We start from the raw sequence: 22,972 nt of genomic DNA, 5'->3' as shown, positions 1-22,972 counted from the left end.
CTAACAGGAGAAATTGTGAATATGAATCACAGATCAAGGAACAAGACACTGGGCCCAAATCTGCAGACCCCTCTGCAAACCCACTGACTTCAACTGGCACACGCAACTTGAGGCAGAATTTGGCTCGTTTAGCTTTAGAACATGCAAACCTATTTTTATCAGTCTGTAGCCCAGGGCCGGTAACGATATTAAAACTGTTTACTTCCTGCACAGTATAAATGAAGAAATGGAAAATAAATGCTCAGCAACGTTGAAAGAGACATTCACCTGCACAGATTGGTGGTTAGGTGCACAGCTGAAAACTGCAGTGGTGCCCCCCACCCCAAATGGCTTTCCATTCCCCTTCTTCCATCACTTTGCATGTGCAAATGTGGCATACCCCAGACCTTGCACATGAAGCTAGGTGCTTGAGGAAGACATATCTAGCTGCAAACACAGAGGCTTCTTTAAATTAGACTTGCAAACCACCGTTTTGGAGGTGCTAAGCAAATGCAGCATCTTAAAAATTGAGCTTGTGCTGGCTGATCCTCTGCCATGATCGAGGTTTATTTAGGCCTGGCAAAGACACGTCCCGTGTAGCCCTTTGTCATGGGATGAGATCATATCAATTTTTCAAAGCGATTCAATGGCATTGATAAAGGCAAAATGCAAATACAAGAGAGATAGAGAAAATGAAATGAGACTTTTACAAGTGCGCAGTAGTATGGAACATCACGCAAAACCTAGAAATTGGTATATACACATGGATACTCAGGTATTTCTATTCAGTTCTTTTCAGGCCCCCTAGTAGTCCTCTTTTGTGCCCTCATTGCTGGGCCCTTGTACTATTATCATGGATTTGTACGGCACTGGTATCTAGAGAACCTGGCAAAATAGAGACTTCATTGTGCCAATCTTCAGGTTAGCTCTGACCGCATTAATTACATGGGGAGGGGGAGGTAGATAGGGCAATATTAAGGTTACGGGATTGGAACTCTTCTGCACAAATCCAGCCCTGCAACCTGGAGATGTGGGGGTCACCTGCCACTCCAAGCCACATGGGGCTTAGGAGGTTCATGGGTCAGGATAATTATCATGGGAGATAACGCTTAGGGGGTTCATGGGTGAAGCGCTGACATAGCAATAGCTGGTGGAATAACTGGGGGAAATCTCTGAAGGTGGGGTGGGGCTAGCTAGGTGTCTGCCTGTGGGTATTTCCAATGGAGAGGTTGATCTAGCCTTGACCGTTAATGGAATTAAGTACAGCAGAGAGGGGAGAGGACAGTGCTTTTATCTCACTCTTCTCTCTGGCTTGGTGTGAAACCTAAAACAGGGCTGATTTGTGAGGTACTTTCCACAATACTTCCCATCTGCACTCCTCCCTTCCCAGCCCTTTCCTTCCAGAAAACAAGCGAGCGTGTGCACGTGTGTTAGAAAATGGAGTGCTTGAGAAAAAAAGTGAAACACCAGCTATCTGAGGTCAGGAATAAAATGGACCCGCTTGTTGTTAATGAACTGCTCTCACAAAGCCAAGCCCCAGCTGTGCTTCCATAGGCGGAGGAAGAGGCCCCAAGCAAATCCGTGCATGAATGCACGTGTACATGTATGTTTGCATGTGGAGGAGCCTTGCCAGTGTCAGCCCCCAGAACAAACAAGGAAACCTGCCGGGCGAGCTCCCTTGATCTAAATTCGTGGCTTTGCCTGTGTGCACTGGGGGTTTGTGTCAGTCAGGCTACACTGGGCACCGTAGGCAATGCCAGCAGAGAGATGCTGCTAGCAGTGCTAATGCAGGGTTACACTCTCATCAGGCATGAGGGGCCTCTCTCAGACTGTGGAGGGAAGAGACCCCCAGGGTCTGAGAGGCCGGCATGGCAGCAAGCACTAGATCTGCTCTTAGTATTGTAACTGGGCGTGGGCTACGAGGGGGACAATTGCCCCGGGCACAGATTTAGAGAGCCAGACTAGTGCTACCCCTGGCCTGGGGAGCCCACGAAGCTGTTGTGTGGGGCTACGGCAGCAGCCTGAGCCCACTACGGCTGCAGCCCCGAGTCCCTGCACCTAGCGGCACCTGCCCAGGTCTTTGCGTCTCCAGGTGAATTAAAGCTTGCTCGGACCCCTCAACCAGGGCACCGAACAGCGACACCTCTGCCTGCTCCCTTCTGGGCCGGCTCCTGCTCAGCTCCTGCCAAGCCTCCTGTTGTTTCAGAGGAGCAGGTTTCAGGGTGTCGGATGTCGAGAAAACGGGCTGCAGAAGGCCAAGCCAGCAGCCTTCCTGCACCAGCTCTGACTTCTGCTCTCAAATAGGAAGTTGATAAACTTCACCCAGTTGCAACAAAGCAAAATCAGATTTCAAAACCTTTTGGAACAGGGCTTCTATCCTGCCCGGCCCTCTGCGAGTTAACCCTCCTGTGAGGTGGCCTCTTCCCCATTGCACCTGAGAGCTGGCAAGAGGCCGGGCTGAGTGACACCCGACACTGCGCCGCCTTGCTCAGATCTTTTGTGTTGTTGTGTTGTTTTTTTTTTTCCGAGCCGTTGCTTATAGTCTCTCGTAACGTTGCTTTTATCTCGGGGCCTATCGCATGTCAAATCTGCTTTCATCGATAATCAGGTCGGGGGGGGTAGGAAAAACTGCTGTCTCAGTTAGCGCGCACAGGAAAAAAAAATGAAGAAAAGGAGCACGAAACCCAATGCTGCGTGAACCAACTGGATGGCACGGCTGGTCCGTCTCGGAGGGACGTGCGCTTGGCTCCCGGCAGGGGGATCCAAAGCACGTGGGCAGCTCGGGTTCTAGCCCTCTCTTCTCCCAGCTCTGAAGCCCTGCTCCTGAGCTGCACGTCCCCAGTGATGCATCTCAAAAGGGAACCGTTTTAAGCCACTGTCGTTCCTCCCATATTTTGGGCCTGGTTGGGGCCTGCCCGTATGCTGACAGAACTGAGAGCCACCTTCGGGCTGCCCTAAAGTCGTGCAACCATAACAGCTTTCTATGCATTTCTCCAGCAGGTCAGAAAGCCTGGGTGCAGAATATTTGGGACATGTGTCCTTCCATTCCTGACATGCCTCTGCGTGCTCGGCATCGCTGAGGGGATGTAGCCTCGAGCTATTACATGGTCTTATGTTACCAACTTCTCCTGCACCATGGGAATTTGACCGTGAAGAGCTCTTCAAGAGTCCAGAGGAGAGCCAGGTACATGGTTAGAGGTCAAGAGAACAGGCCCTATGAGGAGAGGCTGAGGGGCACGGGGCTTTTCAGCCTGGAGAAGCATAGGCTCAGGGAGGACTTGGTGGGAGCCTATAAGTATATAAGGGGGGTGGATCAGGAACTGGGAGAACATCTGTTCACCAGGGCGCCCCAAGGGAAAGCAAGGTCTAATGGTCACAAACTGCTGGAAGACTGTTTTAGACTGGACACAACGAAAAACTTCTTTACTGTCCGAGTCTCCAGAGTCTGGAACAGACTCCCCCCAGAAGTGGTGCAAGCACCTATGCTGGATATGTTCAAGAAACACCTGGATGCTCACCTTGCTGGGCTCATCTGACCCAAGCTGACTTGGGGCTGGACCCGATGATCTCGTGAGGTCCCTTCCAGCCCTAACAACTATGAATCTGTGAACTCAGAAGACAAAGATATAACAAGATCCAATGGCTGGAAGCTGACACTAGACAAGCTTAGAATAGAAATAAGGGATACATTATTAGCAATGAGGGTGATTAACCGACGTAATGGCTGCACAATGGTAGTGGTAGATTTGCAACACTGACCATTTTTCAAATCAAGACCGGCTGTTGTTCTAAGAGTTTGGCTCTGGTACAAACAGGAACGAATTCAGCAGGGTCTCATCGCCTGGGTTATGCAGTAGCTCAGGCTGGATGCTCACAACGGTCCTTTCTAGCCTTATAATCTATGAATCCACAAATTCCTTGACTAAGGAGCAACCTTTTCATGTGACCAGTTTTTTTTTATAGACAAAGGCTGGATCTTAGCTCAGAGTATGGGCCTCCGTCATTGTTCCATTAAAGTGAAGATAACACAGCATCTGGTTCCAGATGAGAGATCCCAGGGTCTGTTCCAGGGAGGCACAAAAAACTATTTGGCTGAAAATTTAGGGGAAACCAGTTCAGTCCCTCCTTATTGCCAGTGGAAGGTAATCCACTGCAGACTACCCAGACTAGATGGGAGGGGATACTAGATCTCAGCTTTGAAGTTTGTGTTTACTTGAATATAAACCAATTCCTTACCGTTGCCCTTAATCCCTTAATTCGATGTATTTGTTGACTTTCCTGCTGCGTTAATCTAAAGTTTCAAGGAGAGGAAAAACTTCCCCCTTCTCTTTTTAGCTCAGTGCTTTGCAGCTGTTCCCCCTGTAGGGAGCAAATCGGATGGGCCTGCTGCAGGCACCTGTGATACAGGGTGCTGGAGCGGAGAAACATTTGGGCTTGGCAAATAGAGAACGCATGAGCTGCCAAACTAGAAGCCTGTAGTGTGTATGATCCTGTCTCGGCCTGTGTTCTTCTTCAGAAATATCGGCAAGGAAACCCATTGTGAGCAATTATGGAATAACCACCCTCTAGGGACAGATACTTCCTGCCCTCAAGCAGTCAGTAGTTGGCAGGCAGCCTGATGCATAAGGATGCAGAGCACTTTTAACGATGCAGGCACCGTGGCGCTGCAAAAGCAGCCTTTGCCTGTACCCACAGGCCAGCTTTCCCTCCTGCCTGCAATTCCTGCTAGTGACCATTGGTCCAGGGTAGAGAGCAGTGCATGGAAGCTGGCGCTTCCTCAGCGCAGCTGCGGACATGCATCACGAGTGTACTCATTGCCACCCCCCCGCACCTCCTCAATCCCCACTGCCTTGGCAGTGGCCTGCTGTGCTTCCCCTCCACCTGTGATGTAATCTGCACAAGGCCTCTCTGCTTGAGGTCCCTACCGTCTGACTTTCCACTCCCAGCAGAATCTGGGCAGCTAACTTCCCCCCTGCGCCCTCTCTGCTGGCTGTGGTTTTCCTGGCACCCTTGCACGCGCAGCGTGACCCAGAACCTGGCCTACTGTCTTTAGGTGAACAGGTGCTCCCCCCCTTGTTTCTCCCTGCTCTGCCTCTTGTATCGTGCTATGATTAAATCGAACCTGTTTAACCGCCACAGCCAGATGGGGGGACCTGGCTCACTTGCTATGGAAAGGAAAAGAAAATGAGATTGCAAGTGGTGACAGTTGTTTGCAGGTGAAGTGTGACCTGCAGCGCTTCGCATAGCCTGAAGCCACAGGCTGTCTGCAGGGGCCGTGGGAACTCTGTACCATCACAGCAGACAGAGCCTGGGAGCCCCCAGACCTGTTAGGAGTCCGCCACCCAGCACAGACCCTGGGCTATGGGTAGGGAAGCTGATTTGGACGCACTCTTTACCCAGCTTTTGAAGGGATGCCCAGTCCTGAATACTGAATCCCAAAACAGACCCTGTTGTGTGTCTGGGCCAGAAGGCACCCGCACCCTACCAGACTCCAGCACAGGCCCCATTATTTCATAGATTTCATAGATTTCATAGACATTAGGGCTGGAAGGGACCTCGGGAGATCATCGAGTCCAGCCCCCTGCCCAAAGGGCAGGAAGTCAGCTGGGGTCATAGGATCCCAGCAAGATAAGCATCCAATTTACTCTTGAAGGCGTTCAATGTAGGCGCTTGAACCACCTCCGCCGGCAGGCTGTTCCAGACCTCGGGGGCTCGGACAGGAAAGAAATTCTTCCTTATGTCCAGCCTGAAACGGTCTCGCAGGAGTTTGTGACCGTTCGACCTCGTCATCCCTTGGGGCGCTTTGGCGAACAAACGTTCCCCCAGATCCTGGTGGTCACCCCTGATCAACTTGTAGGTGGCCATCAGATCACCCCTGAGCTTACGCTTTTCCAGGCTAAAGAGTCCCGTGGCTCTCAGCCCGTCATCGTAAGATCTGTTTTCCTGACCTCTGATCATGCGCGTGGCTCTCCTCTGGACTCTCTCAAGCTTCTCCACATCCTTTTTGAATTGTGGAGCCCAAAACTGGACGCGGTACTCCAGCTGCGGCCCCACCAAGGCCGAGTACAAGGGGAGAACGACGTCCCGGGATTTGCTCGAGAAGCATCTATGGATGCACGCCAGCGTTTTGGTCGCTTTACTAGCTGCAGCATCGCATTGGAGGCTCATGTTCATCTTGTGGCCAGTGATGACCCCCAAGTCTCTTTCTTCTGTAGTGCTATCCAACGTAGCACTGCCGAGCCTATAAGGGTGCTGCAGGTTTTTCCTCCCGAGGTGGAGAACCTTGCATTTTTCGGTGTTAAACACCATCAGGTCTTCTCTGCCCATTTGCTGAGCTTGTCCAGGTCAGCCTGGATCACCCGCCTGTCTTCTGGCGTGGATGCTTTGCCTCAAAGTTTGGTGTCATCGGCGAACTTGGCCAGTCCACTCCTGACTCCAATGTCCACATTGTATTCTCAACCCCTCTCCTGTTTTGATGCCATGAAGATCCTCAGCCTGAGGGATTCTCTTCCACAATGGTAGCATAGACCCCATAACAGCCTTAGGGACTCTTCTCCTTGCCTGATCCCTCAGTCTCAGCCTAAGGGACCCCTTTCTCTCATCTGATCCCGGCACAGACCCCATTATTCCCGACCCTTCTCCTCATTTGATGCCGATGAAGATCCAGTTATTCCCAGCCTAAGGGATTCTCCCCCAAAACTGTAGCACAGACTCCATGCCAGCCTTAGGGAGTCTCATAGTTTCATAGATGTTAGGGGCTGGAAGAGACTTTGCAGATCATCGGGTCCAGCCCCCCTGCACTTGGGAAGGAAAGACTGCTGGGATCAGATGACCCCAGCAAGACAGGCATCAAGATGCTTTTTGAAGATCGCCAGGGTGGGTGACTGACTGTACTCTCCTCCTTGCCTGACAGAGGGACCCCTGTCTCTCATCTGACCCTGGCACAGGTCCTGTTATCTGCCACAGCCCCAGGGAACCTTCTGCTGGTGTCAGCCAAGGGAGATACTACTGCGTCCAGTCTGAGGAAGCCCCTCACAGCCAGGCTCCGGCACAGATGCAGAGCCCCATCTTCGAGTAGCACCAGCTCTTGCTCTGCGGGGGTCTGCCTGCACCGTAGGGAGTGCTCCACGCTCCCTGTCTCATCCTATCCCAGTGCCCCTAGCTTCTACCTACACATCTTTTTACCTTATTTTAACTGTTTTAAATTCTCCCTTAGCATGACCATGGGATTTCCCAGAAACCTGGCCAGCCTGGCCCCTCCCAGTGGAGTCCCCAGGACACCAAGGCCAAGTGTCTGTGTGCGGGGAGTGGTTGGGTCAGTCACCCGACCAGGCCGAGGGCTGTTGCTAAATCTGCTGGAGCGAGTTAACAGGGGTTAAAGAGACCTTGAGAGGAAGAAACAGAGACATAAAGGAGGAGGGGAGGGACAGAGGAAGGAAAGGAGATTATATCCGTCACCATCCCCAGAGCTGAGCAATGAACAGACAGAGCGAGCAATGAAGCCTATCATTGTCTCCCAGCTGGTGCAGATCCCCAGAGACAGGCTGTGGGTCGCAGCTTGCTTGGAGCAGAGCTGCTTGTCAGTGTGAGGCTTTATCAGTTGCTATTTCTCTCTCTTTTTACTATCCATTTCCAAAAAGGGTGGGAGATGGGCTACACAGAATCAGCAGCATATCCTGAACAGCTGCCACCGGCCCCTATCTCTGCCCGTCTGTTTGTGTCTCTCCATCTTTCTGCTGTTCTGAAGTCCCGCTAATAGCAAAAACCCTGCCGGCCTGGCTAATAAGTGCAAAAGGGGTCTGAGGCATGGCATTAAACTCTGAGTTTGGAATGATCCCAGGTTTCAGAGCGGATTGGATTCAGATTTCCTTGTAGACCCTAAAATGACTCAAGGGTCTTACTTCGAGAGGCTTTGGATTAGGCAGTGAATGAGGATGACTGAGAAAAAAAGGCCCTGAATAATTGTGGGGTAAAAGGAAGCTGTTCCATGTCTTGAACTTATTTCATGCTATGTCCTTGAGGCTGAAGCCTCCTTTTCCCCGTGGTGGTGGGGAGGTAGGGAGTGGGTAAGGAGCAGGTATGTTAAAACCAAGAGATGTCTCTTCATGGAGCACTGTGGGGAAACTATTACTGAAATGAAGGGAAACTTGGATTTCAAGAAGAGGTTAGATTAGCATTGGACAGGGATGATTTAGGAGCAACATTCCTGCATCACAGCACTCGTGCAGGAGGCTGAGGTCCCTTCCAGTCTGTGACTCCTCCTTGTCCCAGGACCAAGGGGTTTTTCCAAGGTCATTGGTAGGCAGTGGGAGAAGACTGTGGCTGACAGACCGCCGTGGCTGAATGAGACATGGCCTCTCTGTGAAGCCAAACAAGGAATCGCCTTTCTGGTCTGTAAATGCCACATGTTACAACTACCCATGAAAATTAACTCTCAGCATCACAAGAGGGACCTTCTTGGGCTTCTCTGAGTGACCTGTGGACCTGGTTACACACCACGGACACTCTGTTCCCTTCCAGCTAGCTTGAAAGCTCTGCTCTGATCCCTGCCCAGAGAAGAAGATTCACGGCCTCTTTATTCTGTCCTTCATCTGGCTCCTATGAGCTATATATGCTGTCCATTGTGTCCCATGTCTGGCTCCTGCTCTCTACTCCTGCTTTGGTCCTGACCCAAACATCTGCCACTAACACAGGCAATCAGCCAGTCCAAATGTCTCTCCAAGATGTTTAATAAGCAGAGGCTCCTCCCATGAATCAAGGTCAAAGCCACAAAGGTATTTAGGCATTTAGAAGTCTGACTTCTGTTTAAGTAGGCACTCGCTGTAACATGGAGGGCACTTCATAGACAGCTACATATTGATTTTCAGAGGATCCGTTCAACTAACTCTCCCACTAAAATCAATGAGGTCTGTTGGAGATTGGCCTCCGGGAAAAAGGGGGCTAAAGGGACAGTATTCACGCTCGAGTGCCTTTTTGAACACCCTGCATTAGGTTTTTTCATCGGGAGTCTCCGTGAGGATCCTTTCCTGATCTGAATGCATAAAGTACAGTTGTCCGTTTTTGGGATCTTTCACCATTTGGTACCTCACTGGTGAAAATTCAGATTGCACCCAAGGGTGGGGACGGGGGAGCTAGATTTGATCATCGAAGAATTAGCCCAAACCTGAGGCCTCAAGTCAATACGCTCATGTTTAGAACTGTTGATGAGTTCATGGCATTGTGAGACTTTATATGTTGCCTCTGCCTTTCCAGCCTGCAGCTGGGAAAAACCAGGCAGCTGCTAGGAACATCAGTGCTGGTCTGCAGATGCAATAAAACTTAGCTTTTTTTCACTCATACTTTTCAGAGGCCTTCACACATTGCACGGATCAGGAAAAACAGAAGTGTAGACCAATGAAGTGACTCACCCAAGCCCACTACACATGGTCAGTGGCAGAGGCAGGAACAGCACCCAGCTCTGCTCATCCCCGTGCCAATTTTCTGAACCCTTTGGGGTTCACCCATCTGCACCAAAAGCATCTCCAATAGCTAATAAAATCTCTGGCTTCAACTTGTGGCAGGCTTGCTCCCATGTGGAACTGAAAGCACATGGTCTTGGAGTTCAGCTTACTGATGCAACACACGGTCTTCCAGCAGTCTGGGGCTTAAACAAAAGTTCAGCAAGGTGCCCTCAGGGATCAGCCTTCAAGCACTTCATTAGGGGAAGTCTTCCCAGTAGCTGACTAGCATGCTTCTAAGTTACAGAAAGATCTGCCTTGAAGTACCAGCCAGTCTAGACCACACACAGCACATCCCAGAGGCTGCTGGGGGAATTATTCATGCTGCTCCAGTCCCGCTAATTTGACAGTTCTTACACGGGAATAGCAGACAGTTGCGCTCTACTCAGGTAGAGTGCTCTAAATTGCTTCCCCAAATCAGGTCCCCTGCAGCCTGCACCTAGCTACACTTCCCCGGGATGCTCAGGCTGGAGAAGCAGGATTCCCTCCCCCACCCGACACCCTGCTAAGGCAACACCCGCCATGTGGTTTCCTGAAGATAATTTAGATGCTTGTCAAAGACAGCGGCAAGAAACCCTAATGTGGTAAAGTGCTGAGAGATAAGTGGCCTTTTCTGTCAGAGCACCGTCGATGCTGGGCCTCAGGAGGAAGACTGTCACCGTACAGGGCCAGCAACACCTTGCTCTTTGCAAAGCGATCAAAGGCACAGTCTGAGCACCACTGTGGCTCAGGCTCCGAAGCAGATACGGCTTCCTCTGGCAAGCTGCTAGTCACAGAAGGAGGGGCACAACTGGCACAGGCATGAAAGGAGGCAGGCATCACCCTGTCCTCCTGTGAGCTCCGCTTCCAGGTTTATCAGGGAGAGGATGTCCGCCTTGTGCTGCAGCACTTTCACCGGTGCTCCGAAGGCATGGTCCTCTTTTGTGACTCGAGTGGGGCACCGGGGTAGCAAAGTCACTTTCACATTTACTCACCCCAGATGATTTGGGGTTCAGTTCAGCAAACACGGGGTTAATTCAGTTGCATTTGCCACTTCATGCTCAAGAAAATGCCCAAATGGTGGATTCTGAATTTGGGAGGGTTTGAATCCAGAGGCAGGGTGAGACAGTCCCCCCCACCAGCATTGCTACAAAGGGGTCACTGTATGACCCTGCAGCTGACTAGCTTCAGCACAGAAGGCATTAGCCCTGGTGCTGAGGCTTGTGGTGCAGACACATTTCTGGTCACGGTGCACTAGGAGGAGAGACATGGGGGACAAATCAGGTGAGCCTTGTGCCTCAGAGCTCCTAGCTCGAGGGGTGGGAGGGTGCAGAAGGAGGGATAAAATTCTGCATGCAGCAGTCAATCTGCACTAAAGAGGAGAAAGCATTTTGGGTTTCTGAGCCCAGATGTCTCCTCTGCCTCTACATGCTGGGTCCAGGAGCTGTTAAAGAGCATGTCCTTGAGCTCAGCTTCCTCTTTCATGTTATTGCTGCTTGTGAGGGAAGTGAAGGCTATGTTAACTGCTGAGAGGATGAGGATGGGGATCTTTGCCAGCTGGGGGTATGTGGAGACTTGGGAGGCTGGCAGTGCACCCCACATCAGGTGTCGGGATCGCTACCCTGGAGGCCGTGGCTGGAGCATGCTGAGAAATGAACCAGAAATGACTTTATTGTGTCATCTACTCCATTATTATAAAGCAGCAGCACATTCAGTACTGTATAGGACGCAACATGCAGAGAGTTGCTGTTACCCTGAAGGACCTCAGAAGTTGATGATCTATGGTCCATGCATCCTGGGGGCAATGCAGGCCTGTTCTAAGCAGTCTGTTCTTTAAGGCTTTTCTAGTCTTGTTTTAAATGCCCCAGGCGATGGTATTTGCCGTCAGCTATTGACATGGCAAAAGAAAGCCGTGGTCAAAAGACTAGCGATGCTTCACTCATGGCTATGTGTTCCGTGCTGTATCTCCCATGCCACTGGAATCCCTGGGAGATGTCCTGGTTACAAGGTACCTGGTATAACTTGTGAGGATGCTCAGACCAGTGGGTAAAACACTGCAGCAGTGAAGTGCCTGAGCCTTCTGGCAAGATGACCTGGAGGGACCCTGGCCAAGACAGGGGTGAAAGGCAGAATCATAGGAAATTAGGGTTGGAAGGACCTCAGGAGCTCACATCTACTCCAACCTCCTGCTCAAAGCAGGATCAGCCCCAACTAGATCATTCCAGACAGGGCTTTGTTAAGCCGCACTTAAAAACCTTCAAGGATGAAGAGTCCACAACCTCTCTGTGTAGCCTGTTGCAGTGTTTTACTACCCTCCCAGTGAGAAAGTTTTCCCTAATATTTAACCTAAACCTCCCTTGCTGCAACTTGAGCCCATTGCTCCTTGTTCTGTCATCTGCCACTGCTCAGAACAGTCCAGTTCCAGCCTCTTTGGAAATACCCACCAGGGAGTTGAAGCCTGCTATTAAATCCCCTCTTAGTCTTCTCTTCAGAGATAGGAGGAGGACAGGGAGGGTGAAGATCAGAAATATTCTTTAATGGGGTATCAACAGCAACGTATTTTCCAACTGAAGGGCAAGACAGAATGGAGACCCATACTTCCCCATACTAGTGTGAAGAATGTGATGGGTGGACCCTTTTTGCCACTAGCATCACCCAGCTCTCTCTATGATGTATTCTCCCAGAAGATCCAAAACACCACTTCCCTTTGCCTTTCCAGGAAGAAAAACCTTGGTCTTACCAGTGACCATATGCTTTCTTTCCCAGGATAGCTGATCTTATTAACCTTCAGACCCCAGAGCTGCAAGCAGATGGAGAGAGAACTGAACAGAACAGAACAGAAATCTCACTGAGTCACTGATGAGGCAGGGCCAGCTGACCAGTGATCTGTAATAGTTCTCGGCAGCAAAATGCAGGGCGGCCTTTAGCTGTGGGTCTGCATGCCTGGTTGATTAGACATGGCACTGTGAGTCAAAATCGGAGCCACGTGCTTTCAACAGAATAGACATGAAGTGCTTCTAACCTGGTGTTAGAATCAAAAAGGTCTCCCACAAACAGAAATATCCTCAGAACCATTTTCAACTGGACAGATGTTCCCTGAATGTCCGATTTGGGCGTATGCATAGCTTGGATTTTACAAGGGGTCGTGTGTGGATGGAATGAAACAGTTAAGAAACCTTGGAGCTCTGTTGCCTCAGCAGCAAATAAGGAGGAGGCCAGGGTTGAGCCCAGGACTAAGAACTAGGACAAGAAGAGTTCAAGTCCTCATGCTGACACTGATTGCCTCTGTGATCTTGGGAAAGTCACTTAAGCTCCCTGTCCTGGTTTTTTATCTGAAAGACGAATACCTACCTCACCATCGCCTCCTACATAACACCGGCCATAAAACCTCACCCAGCCATTCCTACCTCCAGTCCAGAGACTTGTGGTTGAACCTGAGCAGAACCTTTTAGAGTGATGCTTCATTTTTGCTCCGAGAGACGAAGAACTGTCTGGCTCTGTGGGAAGCTGTTCCCACGATTAGTTATGTTCCCTGTTAAAAATGTGCATCTTTCCAGTTTGAACTTTGCTGACCTACACTTCCAGCAATCGGATCCTGTTATGCTGTGGTCTGCAAGATTAAACAGCCCTCTAATACCAAATACCTTCTCTCTGGGTAGTTATTTACAGAATTGCAATTAAATTGCCTCAATCTTGGATAAGCTTGAGAGAGCGAACTCCTTCATGCATTCATTGTAAAGTGGTGTTACTCAGACCACAGCCCATTCTTAAAGCTCTTCTCTGGATCGCCTATACTTTGCCCATATCTTTTTAAAAGAGAATTAGACACCAGAATTGGACATCAAATGGCAGGAATGGTCTCACCAATGTGAACTAAGCTGGTGTTATCACCTCCCTGTTTCTGCTTGGTATTTCATTGTTGCTATATTCAGATACCATCTTAGCCCTTGTTGCCAGGGCATCACACTGGGACTGCATCTTCAGGGGGATAGTAAACCCAGTCAAGCTATTAGTGAAGATAGCAGTTTAGCAGGTTTAAACAGGCAGTTACTTACATGAATAATGATGGCATCCAGAGTTACGCTGGATAGAACTATTCTAAAAATATTGACTATATGGCTATCCGGGGCATAAACCACCCACCATCGGGCAGCATGCGAAGGAGAACGTCTTTTTGTGCAGGTCATTCCATCAGCGCACACTGAATGTTGAATACCGGCCACTTCTCCAGCAGCACAATACAGACAGGACTAGGTAATCCCTGGTCTGATCCAGTCTGGAAACTCCTGCATTTGTTTGAAAAAAAAAAAAAAAAAGACTCTCCTGCTTTTCAGTAGCTAATGGGTGAAGAATGGATTTTTTTTCTGGGTTTTTAAGTCTGGAGGGTTATTCTTTGCCAGTGTAACACCTCAGAAGACATCTGAAAGTCAACTATCCTGGTAACAATCTGCCCTCTAGCGACAAAAGATGTCGACCTTTTGGTAGCTTTTTTGGTAAGGAGAGAGGGAACTGAGGGGGGCAGCAGAGACAGATTTAACCTGCCTCATCCAGATGCTGCAGAAATAAAAGGCAGCCTGTCTGGTCAAAGCGAGCCTAATACACTGTGCTTGCATGGACCAAAGCAAAAGAAAAGAAAGGAAGGGCTTTCAGAAAGTGGTGCTTCAAGGAGAGCAGAGCATGCTGCATGTGATGCGCAAAGCTGGTTGCGGCACTAGGGCCTGGACAATAGCGCTCTGTTGGCGGGATCTGGCCTGCAGGGCACATCTTTGACATCCCCAGCCTAAAGCATGTATTCCATACAGGTATCTAGTCTTGATGTGTCTGGTTAAAATGTGCTCAGCGGATCTCAGGGAGGCTAAACACTATGCACTACAGAGAAAGGCTAAATACCCACGGGCCTTGCTAATTTGATCGAGGGACAAATTCCTTCCTGATCCCAAATCTGGCAGTTGATTTGACCCCGAATATCCACAACTATCTGCAAGGTTTCTAAGTACTGGAAGAAGTACCAGTGCAACCCAGCCATGTTTCCACACAGAGCTGCAGCCAGTGTCCACAGCTTCAGGGGAAGATGGGAGAAAATGCAGAAACCAAATGAAGCATTCGTAGCAGGGGGGAAAAAAACCTTGCTAGCCATGAAGCTTGGAACCACCAGAGATCTCCTGAATAGGATTGATTTTCCTTTAAACACGTTCCTGGGGATAGCAGGTACTCAAGTCCGGTCATCACATGCCCTGTTCACTACCCCAGGAACACCCTGACTCTGCCATGCTATCCCTTCTTGTGGGCAAAGCTGGAGTAACCTGCTCATCTGGAAAGTCTCTCCCTGTCCCCCATCTCGGGCCATGAAGCAGGAATTAGCTTTGCTTCTCACCGCACTATTGAAAGGATAGTTGTACCTATAACTGTAATTGTCTACTAATCTCCATAACACTGGCTATCTGCAGGCAAGACACGGGCAGCCCACCCATGACACACAGCTTCGCACAATCTTCCCAAGGGCTCCTTAGGCACTAGCAACTCTCAACAGCCTCTGGCACTCACATAGCACTTTTCATAGGTGGATCTCAAAGCTCTTTACAAACAAGGTCAGTAGCACCGTGCCCATTTTACAGATGTGGAAACTGAGGTATGGAGCAGTAAAATGACTTGCTCAAGGTCACCTGGCAGGCCAGTGACAGAGCTAGGACCAGAATCAAGGTTTCCCAAGTCCTAGGCCATTGTTCTGCCTTCTGTCCTCCTTTGACATCTGTTTTCAGGGTTTCCCTGCTCTCTGACCTCATGCCAGTGAAAACTACTGTGATCTAAAAAAATGTACAGGCCTCATTTCAGCAAGGCCTGTTTCCTGAATCCAGAACAGAATGCCAGCCTACAGCCAGAGAACAGAGCAACAGCCTTCACACCCCCTCGGTTGGTATCACCTGTGAAATGCCAAGTTCTTTGCCCAAGAGTTCCTCCTAGCGAAGAAACAAAGTATTGCAGCACGGGAAGTGAAGAGGCACAGCGAGGCAGGGGAACCCTTGCACTGGGGAGTGACACCTCCGCAACTGCCGCTTAAAGAGCGCAGCTTGCAGCAGCCCCCGCTGCATGGAAGAAGCACAAGAAAGGAGACTGTGTGCTTCAGGGTGCCTGGGAGAATTGTAGGTGCCTGTCTAGATGAGCGGATGCGTGTGCAAGATGGTTAGTATGGCAGAGCGGTGGTGCTAGTTCAAGCATATGCTCTTATGTAACCATGTGTGCAGGGACACACCAGCGGGTGCGTGTTTTGGCTTTATCAAAGTCCTTGCAGCTGGTGTCGGCAGCTAAAGAAGGAGGGTGGGGTTTGGAGACAGGCCCTGGAGTACTACCATGAGCTGATAACGTTGGCACAGGACCCTAGGTAAGCATCTGGTTATACTGCCCAGCCTCCTGCTCTCTCCCCCATTACTGGTCAGAATTTCAGGGCCACAACAGTTGGAAGGAGCTGCAAGCCCTGTTCTCCTGGCAGGCAAGAGAGGTCATCAAGGTAAAAAAAGGCCAGAAGTGTCAAGGAAAATACACAGGCAGCTCAGCTTCTGGGTTCTGCAAACGTTCGGTGGAGAGAAAGCTGACCTGCCAAAATCAAGTGTGAGCTGCCCATTAACTTACTCAGCATAGCATGGTCATTCAGCAAGAGTTGGCACAGTGCATCTAGGTCGAGGTTTGAGTCTGGAGAGCCAGATGGAGCACCAAGAAAAGCTGGGTGTTTTCCTAGACACGGCTCTTTGTAATGCTCCCCGTGATGCAGACCCACTCATATTGTGTGTTTTGGTAGGAATCCATTCTACACAGACCTGTGGTTATCACCGTAAGAGAGGCAGTATGTCTAGTGATGTGACTAAGGAGTGAGAGTCAGGACTCCTGGGTCCTAATGCAGACGGAGAGAGAGACTGTAGTTACGTCATGAAGTGCCAGGAATCCCAAATTCTCTTGGGCCTTGTTAACTATCGGCTCTTGTACTTGATGCTTGAAAAGTGTTCTGTGAGTCTCTGATGCACGGCTCGTTTGGCATGTGTATTAAGTGTCAGCTTCTGTTACTTTTAAGGCATTCTCTCAGGGCAGTAATGGAGTTGCCGCTTCATTTTTTTTTTTTTAATTACACAAGGGATTCTAGCTGAGTAGGATCCATGTAGAACAGGGCCAAGATAGTCTCCTTTTTTTTGCCTTTTGCCAAGCAAATGTCTCTGTACCAGTAACAGAAGCAGGGCAATGGTTTGGAACAGTTATTCATGACTGATTTCCCTTCTGAACTTTCCAAACCAGGACTCAGGACCAGATCCAGCAAAGGACTCAAGCACCTGCAAGTTCAGTGCCACAGAGCCCAAAACTGGAACCCATCTAGTCCTGTGTGAAGTGTCAAGGCTCCTGATACAGAGAGTTGGGGCAGCTGGGAATGGATCTAAATTAGTCTGCAGGCTTAGAAGGAGGAGGCTAGGGGGCCATATGAAACATCATCCTGCCCTGTCTGCAGCTGAGGTGCCTCTCTCAGGAACTGCAGGAATCTGCAGGGATCTGCTGCCTGAAATCATCCCCTGAGCCTTCTCAGGACTGTCTGTCTCTCTTACACCAAGTGGTCATTGGTAAAAAGCATGGGCTGTCTTGAGCACTGGAGCTGGGATCCAGGTCTCCCCGCTCCCAAATGAGTGTCCGAACCACCACAGTCCCTTTGTGCACTCTCTTCCTGGCCCAAGGAACCAGGAATTCTTGTTTGCACAATGACACGGCTGGAATAGAGGGGTGGGTGACATCCCCCCGCCCCGACTGTTACTATGCCTTAGCCTGGTGGTTAGGGCAGGCTTCTAGGTAACAGGATTGAGCGTACCCAGGCTGAGGAGGGAACCCTGCTATCCCTCTTCCTGGACGAGCTTCCAACCACTAAGATAATATTTAAAGGAGGGCAGCATCGCTGCTTCAGGAGACGGAGGTGGAGGAATGCCTGGCTTCTGGGTTACAATCAGCTTAGGAAGGAGCTGCTCAGACCTGGGCAGCGATGGCCTCTTCAATCACAAATGAAAGGTGCCAGTGGAGGGGATGAGGCAGCTGAGCAGGGTTGTCTGAAATGCAAGCTTGGACCTGGGCTCAACAACTCTGCCCAAGTCTTGCTTTAATCACCGAGGTGTTCAGCAGAATCTATTACTCAGCTCCGTCCCTATGCTTCTTCACAAGCACCGCAGCACGGCTTGGCTTTGAGTCACAGGTCTGCTCAAGCCCTACATTGGCTGGAACGACCCCTGAAATATTAGATATTGCAGACAGTTCAAAGCAAGGCATCAGACTAGAGGAAACTAGTGCTCTGGTCAGACATTGCGATTCCTATAGCCTCATCATATAAAACAAACAGCAATAGCAATAATAATGGCACGTACATCATGTCTTTCAGAAGAATGTAACTTATACCCATTGTGAGGTTAGATCATGCTTTCCAGTGCACAAAACAGGAAGCTGAGGCACAGGGAATATTGCCAGTAATTCACTCAGTGATGTCAGGTAGAACCAAAATGAGACCTAGTAGACTTGCACAGGGCTCCTTGCTTTAACCACAACACCACACTCCCATGCTGTGCTTCTACCTGCTTCTCCTTTGCAAGCACTCCCTATTGCCTGGGAAGTTTGAGGTTCTGGTCCTGAACCTCCAAGCTGGCTGGCTTTTGGGGGGGGATTTCTCCTAGATTGGGGGGCTGCTGATACATTACATCAACAAAATGCTACCCTTGTTCAGTACTCTGATCTCTTGCTGGGTGCTCACATGCCCACCCAGCCTTTACTGCTTCTGCTCGTCCGCAGTCATGTAGCCCATTCAGTCCTGCCCTGAGCCTCATAAGAGACAAACTCTAGGCTGATAAAAAATAAGACACATAGTGAGTTCATTTGTGGCACCCATGAGATGTGCCGTTCTTTCACTGGAGATTCACATGTGCCATATTACAAGTAGGTGCCAGCTATGTCAGGTGATAGGTGAATAATGAGTACACTAAGCTGCTGCCATGGGTTCTGACAGGCTGTGCTGATGCCTCATGTGACAGCGAAGTACCAAGGTGTGCGTATGAACTCAGGTATGCAGAGCTACTGGAAGGAAGGAAGGAAGAAGCCATGTTTCCTTGTGGTTTGAGATTCAGCTTCTGCTCTTACAGATGTTTTTGGTTAAACCTGACCCATTGCTTAGCTATGGGCAATAGCAGTGTGCTGGGGGGGTTTTGACGCAGACCAGCTAAAGCTCTCACTCCAATTTTCACTCAGTCGCACTGGGTCAGGGTCATGTACTCGTAAGGATGCAGGTTTTCAGACGTGTTGAGTTCCCATAGCTCCCGGAGGAAGCTGCCGCGGCTCTGAAAAATCAGACCCTGTGCCTTTGGCAAGACAACAGACATCTCATGTTAGCCAGCTAACAGACAGAAAACCTGTCACACCTTTGCTCCAGTGCTTTCCAGACATACACACCTGCCTTTGGTGGAGAAATTACTGCGTCACTGCTCTGCCTGTTCTGTCACTATTTGCACAAGGGAGTTCACACACACATCAAACTCAGCAGCAGTATCTATCTTTAACAAGCAACCACCTGATCGCAAGTAACCACTTCACAGTATCCCCAGGCTTTTCAGTATAATTATATTCAACCTGCCTTTCTTCAATCCCGTTTTGCTGGTTGCCTAAGCTGACATGAGATCTTTCTCTCTCTCGCTCTGTTTCAAAGTACGCTTTTACAGTGATAAAGCGACCACATTAGCTTCCTACCTTTCTTGATGGTCAACAAATTGACTTCTCCGGATGTTTTTCCTGTGAGCAATCCCAGCTTTCTCCTACTCCACCCCCTTCTTTTTCCGTATGTTACTACTTGCGGTGCCACTGCTGCCTTAGCCAGAGCCGGGTGGAGGCTGTGTTACGATCTGAAACAAGTGAGATCAGGACCTTCGATTTCCAGCGTGACAGCTGTTGTTTACATTCTTTGTTGTTTTTTTTTTTTAACACAGTTATTGGCCTCTGTGATGCTCTCGCTCTCCCACACATGTACTTAAACAGGAAATAAGGGGTGGGCGCTGCAGGAGAGGGGGGTTTCCTGTTCTTTAGCTTCTGAAGCATGTAACTGACTTTCTGATGTTTGCCAAAATTGAGATCAAGAGATGCGAACACCCGAGAGAAGCAAAATTAAACTCCACTAAAAGCACACTTCTTACTAAGAGACAAATCTGAGATGTTCCCCTTGTTAGATAAGCCCTGACAAGTGATTTAGACTCTTCATGTGAGATTAAGAGGCATCCTTTGTAGACGCAAGCTTTTTTCCTGTTGGGACACAAACTCAGCAGCACCGTTTTTTGGCTGAGACAGAGATCCCGACCAGCCACAGCTATCAGAGATCCCATGATGCTTCTTATTACAGCAAGGACATCATGTCCAAATCCTTACAGCCAGGACGTCATGCCTGAATCAACGCTACCAATGGGACGTCATGCCCGAACCAACACTACCAACTGTTGAAACTTAGCTGACTTGGGGAGGGGTTATGTGGCAACTGGTGATCAGCACGTAGTGCCCCTGCACCACATTTTAGGTAGTTCAGAAGACAGTATCTAGTTGAAACAGTGGAGGGGAATGTATGGTCTTATAGGCTAGAAGAGGGCCATTCCCCTGTCTTTGTCTGCACTGTGAAGGATCCAAAAGGTATTTGCAGATTGTATGAATGCCAGGCAGTTTGCTGTGGCAGTGATGGTGGTAAAGAGATAAAGTTGAACGTGTGGTCACAGTACAACAGAAGAGATGGAATCAGCAGGGCTCAGCAGCAGCATTGGTGCTACCCTGTCCTGCATAAAATAGACATGGGTGGATCTAGGATTTTGAAAAGGGAGACATCGATTGTGTTGCACACCATCACAGATAACACAACACATCGTTTTTTCTCCAGCTAAAGAGAAACTAGGAGCTTGATTAAGATACTAGGGTGCCAGCACAACATTATTCAGTTTAAGATCAAAGCAAAAACAAATAAAACCATTGGAACGTGCAGTGATTTGCTGGATTATGTACCAGTTTAAGCACCCCCCCCCATCAAATTAGGCAAAAATCATCCAAATAGTCAAAGACGATATTGATATTGTTGCTAGTGCCCTAGGCATTATAGTTAAATGTGTCTCAGTCAGATTCATAAAACAAAATTTAGCTGTCTTGAGCATCTAAACACCACCTCCAATACTTCACTGTCAGTTCCTTTTTACACCCAAGTTAATAGGACCACGCCTGAGTTAAGGTATTTACCTAGAGCTGAAAAGAGTCTGCAGGGGCTGTGAAATAGGAGGCTGACATGACCAGAAGCAGCAAACAGACAGCTCTACTGCAGAAAAAAAGATAGTTTGCATAGTGGAACATCAAGCCCATTAAAAATGATGGGGAGGGTCTTTAAACACCTGTGGAGAGATTAGCAGGAATCATAGAACATTCAGGTTGGAAGGGACCTCAGGAGGTCACATCTAGTCCAACCCCTGCTCAAAGCAGGACCAGCCCCAATTACATCATCTCAGCCAAAGCTTTGTCTAACTAGGTCTTGAAAACTTCTAAGGATGGAGAGTCCACCCCCACTGGGTAACCTGTTCCAGGGCTTTACTACCCTCCTAGTGAGAAAATTTTTCCTAACATCTAATCTAAACTTCCCTTGTTGCAACTTGAGCCCATCGCTCCTTGTTCTGTCATCTGCCACCACTGAGATCAGTCCATCTCCGTCCTCTTTGCAACCGCCCTGCAGGGAGCTGAAGGCTGCTATTAAACCCTGCCAGTCTTCTCTTCTGCAGACTAAATAAACCCAGTTCCCTCAGCCTCCCCTCATAAGCCATGTCCCCTGTAACAAGGGGGTTCCTCAGGGCCAGTCTACCAATGGCCCACCTACCTGTTTCTGGGCCAACTGCTCACCTCCTCGCCTGCCGTGCCTTGATGATATATAATTATGATATTAATTAGGTGGGAGGCTGCCCATTTCTTGCCCTGATGCCAGGGGGCACTATCTGCAGCTCCGTTCCTCCCCTACACTGCAGCCCAAGCCTCGCAGATGGCATCCACAGATGTTAACATCACTAGCCCTACACTGGGCCCCAGAATCCTCCAATCCAAACTCCAGCCAGATCCCTCCAATCAGGTGGATTACTCCGCCCTCATTCTGGGCTGCCTAGCTCCCTGAACACTTTCCCCTCTTGGGTGTGATCCCCCTGGGACCTTTGGCCACACAGGCCCTGACCTCACCTCCAAGGCCAGTCAGAAACCCCAGGACCTCAGCTCTGGGCAACCCTCGCGGTGGGTCCCTGGCCCCTTTTAGCCATTCTGGTCCTGGTCCCAGCACTGATCAGTCGGGGGTATTCTAAGTCAAGCTTCTGAGTCTATAGCCCACTCTCTAACCCGGGTCCGCCTTCTTGGTCCTACCACCCACCTGGGTGAGGGAGCTGGGGTTATTAAGGTGCCCCAACCCACCTTTCACCAGGGTGGTAAGTGGCCTGGCATTTCCTGGGGGCTTCCGCACCACTGAGAGCCCCACCAGGCCACCCACTCCTGGCAGGGTGCAGTTTTAGGTCACGCCCAGGACCAGGAGCCTCCAAAGCACCCCCTCAAGCTCCTGCCCTTCCCTCTAGGCTGCAGCCTTGCAGCCAAGTGATGCTTGTGCCTGGCCTGCCAGCAGTGAACTGCTCTGTTTATATAGGTGGCCAGAGATCTAAAATGGCCATCGCAATCAAGCACCTGCTGGCTGCTTGGTTCAGCCCTTAAAGTGGCAGACACCCACCAGGGGAAACACCTTGTTGGACCTGGTGCTGGCCACGGGCGACAACCTGGTGAGGGGGCTGCAGGTGCTTGACTACCTGGGTGACAGTGATCATCGCCTGCTGGGATTCACCATCCAGCGCAAGGTGGCAAAGGCCTGCAGCAAGGCAGCAGCCTTGGACTACAATCGGTGGACTTCAGTGAGGTAAGGAGAATAGTTAGGGAAGCACTGAGGTCCTGGAGGGGAGCTGGGTGTCCAAGAAGTGTGGTTGCTCCTTAAGGAGACGATTCTCCAAGCCCAAAGGGAGGTAAACCCAGCACAGATCAAAGGGGGCAAGAGAGCGCAAAAGCCCCCACGGCTCACCAAAAGCATCTGGGAATGTCTCCTAGCTAAAAGGGAGGCTCACCTGATGGCAGGGAGGGGCCATCCCCAGGGAGGACGACACTGCGGTTGCTCAGGGATGTAGGGGGGTAGTTAGGAAGGCCAAGGCAGAGATGGGACTGGGACTAGCTTCCCAGATCAAGGACAACAAGTCCTTTTTTAAATACGTAGGGGACAAAAAGAAGGTACTGGGTAATGTGGGGCCCCTGCAAGACATGCTAGGAAATCTAGTCGTCACACCAGATGACAAAGCTAACTTATAGATTCATAGATGCTAGGGTCGGAAGGGACCTCAGTAGATCATCGAGTCCGACCCCCTGCATAAGCAGGAAAGAGTGCTGGGCCTACATTACCCCAGCTAGATACACATCTAGCCTTCGCTTGA

General features: G+C 49.9%; 1 protein-coding gene across 1 annotated transcript in view; it reads right to left on the bottom strand.

Moving 5' to 3' along the window:
• CCND3 (cyclin D3) overlaps positions 1-19,404 on the bottom strand; it is a 64,047-nt gene extending 44,643 nt beyond the window's left edge. The window contains exon 1 of the mRNA XM_019546642.1: positions 19,206-19,404. The gene's annotated coding sequence lies outside the window, so the exon portion shown is untranslated. The remainder of the gene's footprint in view (positions 1-19,205) is intronic.
• Positions 19,405-22,972: the final 3,568 nt, after the last annotated feature.

This window comes from Crocodylus porosus, unplaced genomic scaffold (assembly GCF_001723895.1).
Source record: "Crocodylus porosus isolate Cpor-Errol unplaced genomic scaffold, CroPor_comp1, whole genome shotgun sequence".
Taxonomy (NCBI): domain Eukaryota; kingdom Metazoa; phylum Chordata; order Crocodylia; family Crocodylidae; genus Crocodylus; species Crocodylus porosus.
This window is presented reverse-complemented; position numbering and strand designations above follow the sequence as displayed.